Raw genomic sequence first — 4971 nt, 5'->3', positions numbered from 1 at the left:
TGGGAGGGAAGAGAGAAGTGCTGAGTGAGCTCTCTGTCCTTGGCTTGGCTCCAAGGTGTACCAACTCCCCAAGTCCTGTTCTCCTCTAGCCAGCAGACCTCATCATCTCCAAGGATGTGAAACGTTGAGCTTCGTGCCTTTTAATTTCTGTGTAACATTAGCATTTCAGTTCACCTGAAATGTTCACAGCTTCTAGCAGCTTACACTGTGCGTGTGTGTGTGTGTGTGTGTGTATGTGTGTGTGGTGATTGTAGGAGGGTCAATGTAAATAAATAAATCTGCAAATATTCCTTTCTATACCATTGCTCTCCAATGTCCTACTTACTTAATTTCTACCTAGATCCTGGAATCCCTTTGTGTGTCTAGGAGGAATATTTACTCTGACTCTCTAGGTCCCTCGCATGGGCGAGAGGAGGAACGGAAAGCTGTGAAAGTGATGCACATCCAGGCTGCTTGCTTTCTCCCCCACAAGTGATGCTTTTCAGAGCGTTTGGCATCCCTGCTGGATGGGTGTCACTGTGCGAGACGACCACAGGGTTTGCTGGGAACGTGGGCCACTATTGTATCGGCCTTACGTAACCACGTGCGGGGATGGCCGTGGGCGCGTAGCCTGGAGTGTGGGCAGTGGCCTGGCTGGTCACTCCCCAAAGTGACCATGAAGACGGCTCAGGTCCTGCAGAGGATGTGGCTCCAGGCCGGTCGGAAGCTGGGGCTGCTGAAAGGCCATGTGAGTCTTTGCCGGCTCTCACTTCCCTCCCACGGGGCCCTTTCTCCGTGGGTTTACTCGTGCTGGCAGCTTTCCGTAACAAATTGGGAGATGCAGATGGTAGTCCGTGTGGGCTTTTTAATTATTTGCCTCATTTTTAGCGGACTTCTGTGAAACGCATGGCCACTCCCGGGATTTATGAATCAAAGGCTGCTGTTTCCCAGGGACTCTGGGAGCCGGTGGTGCTTCCTGGGGAAACTTCATAGACGGCCTCGTGGAAGAGGTTGGTGTGTCGGAACGTCTTGTTGTTTTGGGGAGAGCTTTTTGCTTCCTTATTCTGCAGAAATCCATATTCTTATTCTATGCTTAGGCTTCTAAATGGGAAGAAAAAAAAGGTTTTCTATGTCCTTTTTTGTGTAGTTGGGACAAATGTAGTACTGTAACATGTAGGAGTGTTTACTTTTGTGGCTTGGGATTTTTGCCGATTTTAATTCATCTTCACCTGGAGCTTTGGCCTCCATTCACTGGGGAGCAGCAGTTTGACTGCCGAGGGAGACACAGGGCACTGAAGACTTGGGGCATCTGCCTTTTGGTTGGGTTTTCACATGTTTCTATATTCTTTATATAAAATACAGGGTGTTTCCTGTTTGGCCAAGATTGTTCCAAAGGAAAGAAACTTTATAACAACTGGAGGGTATTGTTAAAAGACAGATCAAATAACTATTTGTCTTTGTTTCTTTTTCTTCGTTTTTTCACGGAAATACCTTACGGCTAACACAAAGCTTTTCTATTTATGGTAGATAAAAATGAGCTCTCTTAACCTTCCATGTCCTGTAGAAATGATTCCTTCTAATATCGAGGGGCTTGTTATTCATACTACTTTCATGAAAAATGAAAATGACGAGAAAAAAGTGGGGACAAGCACAGGGATTCCGGGCTGCTGGAATGTTGACTTGGGGTGAGAAAGAGGCTTGGAGTCTCTTGCACCTTGCAGCCCCCCAGAGCTAGGCCCATTCTCCACCTTTCATTCCCTGCCATGCCTTCATACGCCCTCTCACATTACTGCTTCTGCCTCCTGCCTTTCCCTTCCTTCAGTAGAAATGATCACCCTTTCTTCTGCCCTTTCACCTTGCAAACTCTGTACTGCATCAGAGAATATTTGTGTGCGTATATGCATAACCCACGGACACGGACAATAGGGTGGTGAAGGCCTGGGGTGGGGGGTAGGGTGAGCTAGAAGAGGTCAGTGGGGGAAAAGGGGGCCATATGTAATACTTTGAACAATAAAGATTAAAAAAAAAGAACATTTGTATAGGGGTCTCGGCCAGGAATCAGGTAGCCCGTGAGGTTGACTCATGTGCTCCCCCATTTTTTAACTCACGGAATAGTTGGTACACATTAAAGAACCCTATATCTAAATCAAAAGCATAATTATAATACAAATCCCCGTGAGCTCAGCACGCGTGTCCATGACCCTTCCCCAAGGAGGGCACAGACCTTGGTGGTCTTCCCTACCTCACTGCGCCTCATTCCTCAGCCATTTCATCCTGAATTTCGTGTTTCTTTATAGCTTTACCCTACACACATCCATACACAAAAATATCCCTAAAAGTTTAGTTTCGTTGGCTTTCCCCCCTCCATTGTGATAAAAATGGCATAACCTAAAATTTACAGCCTTAGCCATATTCTTACAAGCCCAGTACAGTAGAGTTACGTATTTTCACATTGTTGGGAACAATGATCTCACACTACAAATTCTCCTAGGACTTTTCTCACTCAGTGGTACGTGTGAGATGCATGTGTTGTAGTATGTGTGGCTCTAGTGTGTCTTCGTTGCTGTATAACTTTGCATTTTAATAATAGGTCATGATTTTTATGTCCTGTCTGCTTTTGGTGCATATTTGGATTGTTTTTAGGTGTTGGCTATTGAGGGCATTGCTGCTAAGAATACCCTCTTGTGCACCCTTGTGCACACATTCACACATTTCACTGCGTCGTGGAATACGGAATATCTTTGTCTCTGACACACGTGGCCCTGCATGCAAAGTGCCTAATGCTGAACAGCCGCCCGCTGGCATTCACACAGACATTCTGAGTATTGGTAGAGGTTCTCTGACCTGTGCACAGCCCAGCACGGGTGGGTAGGACCCAAGGCCCAGGGTTCCATTGGAAAGGCATGAGCTCAGCTCTCAGCTACGCCGCTGCACCCTGGCAGCCTGCCCCCAGGGATGCATGCAGGGCTGGTGTTCTGAGGGATGTGTGTGATTATGGGGGGCGCTGTGTGCTTCTGAACAGGCAATCCTGTGTAGAGAAGAGGCAGGGAAGACACTCAGTGGTTTGCTTTTGGGGCACAGCTTGGTGGTAAACTCCACATGGCCTTTGGCTGTTTTATTCTTTATAGTTTTTCTTTATAGTTTTGCCCTACACACATCCATACACAAAAATATCCCTAAAAGTTTAGTTTCGTTGGCTTTTTCCCCTCCATTGTGATAAAAACGTCATAACCTAAAATTTACAGCCTTAGCCATATTCTTACAAGCCATAGTACATATTCTTACAAGCCTAGTACAGTAGAGTGTGGGAACAATGATCTCACACTCTACAAATTCTCCTAGGACGTTTCTCACTCAGTGGTACGTGTGAGATGCATGTGTTGTAGTATGTGTGGCTCTAGTGTGTCTTCGTTGCTGTATAACTTTGCATTTTAATAATAGGTCATGATTTTTATGTCCTGTCTGCTTTTGGTGCATATTTGGATTGTTTTTAGGTGTTGGCTATTGAGGGCATTGCTGCTAAGAATACCCTCTTGTGCACCCTTGTGCACACATTCACACATTTCACTGCGTCGTGGAATACGGAATATCTTTGTCTCTGACACACGTGGCCCTGCATGCAAAGTGCCTAATGCTGAACAGCCGCCCGCTGGCATTCACACAGACATTCTGAGTATTGGTAGAGGTTCTCTGATCTGTGCACAGCCCAGCACAGGGTGGGTAGGACCCAAGGCCCAGGGTTCCATTGGAAAGGCATGAGCTCAGCTCTCAGCTACGCCGCTGCACCCTGGCAGCCTGCCCCCAGGGATGCATGCAGGGCTGGTGTTCTGAGGGATGTGTGTGATTATGGGGGGCGCTGTGTGCTTCTGAACAGGCAATCCTGTGTAGAGAAGAGGCAGGGAAGACACTCAGTGGTTTGCTTTTGGGGCACAGCTTGGTGGTAAACTCCACATGGCCTTTGGCTGTTTTACTCACCAATGTATCACAAGTTCCAGGAACCGCCTGTTTGGTGCGTAGGGGGTGTTAATAAATATTTTCAAATGAGTGAGTGAGGGAATGAATGAAGGAAGGCTCTCAATGCTTGAAGGGTTTCTTCTGAGACCGTTGCAAAAAGGTCACAGCTCTGTGGACTAAATAAATACATACACATGGTTCTTGTATATTTTTAATGCTCAAAGGAGGTATTAAAATTTATTTTTCTTCAGTTACCTTACCTTTAAGATTTTAAAATTATCACTTAGTTTAGCAGAACATATATTCTTTTAATATTATGTTTCAGTAGTGAATGCATTATGCCACTGTTTCTTTTTTTTAATATATTTTATTGATTTTTTACAGTGAGGAAGGGAGAGGGATAGAGAGTTAGAAACATCGATGAGAGAGGAACATCAACCAGCTGCCCCCTGCACACCCCACACTGGGGATATTCCCGCAACCAAGGTACATGCCCCTGACCGGAATCGAACCCGGACCCTTCGATCCACAGGACGAAGCTCTATCCACTGAGCCACACCAGTCAGGGCTATGCCACAGTTCTTAACCCTGAATAAGAAGAAGACCCTTGCAATTTGATGAGAGTCATATCTAAGTTGGTGAGGCCTTTAGGCACCTGGTAAGGTGATTGATTAAGAATTTGACTTAGTCCTATTGGTAGTGGTAGGGGATTAACCCACTCTCTGGCAAATCTAATTTTTTTTTTCACTTCTGCCACCTCCCCTTTACCCCACTAATCACTCCCTCCATCCAGTAAACCTGGGGCAGATCTAATTAAATCACCCCTGCAGGCAGCACAGAAATCAAGACAGTATAATCTCATTATGGAAGAACAGTGAATTTCAAAATCCAGGCTTACTCTACTTGGGCAACATTAAAAAAAAACTATAGCAGTTCATTTATTTTCCTAAACAATAACAAATATGTAAATCTAAAACTTTGAAAAGGGAGTTTGTTGTTTTTTATTTTTAAAATAAAAATGTAGCCCTAACTGGTTTG

The sequence above is a fragment of the Myotis davidii genome, unplaced genomic scaffold (assembly GCF_000327345.1).
Source record: "Myotis davidii unplaced genomic scaffold, ASM32734v1 scaffold616, whole genome shotgun sequence".
Classification (NCBI taxonomy): Eukaryota; Metazoa; Chordata; class Mammalia; order Chiroptera; family Vespertilionidae; genus Myotis; species Myotis davidii.
Note: the sequence above shows the minus strand (reverse complement) of the source record.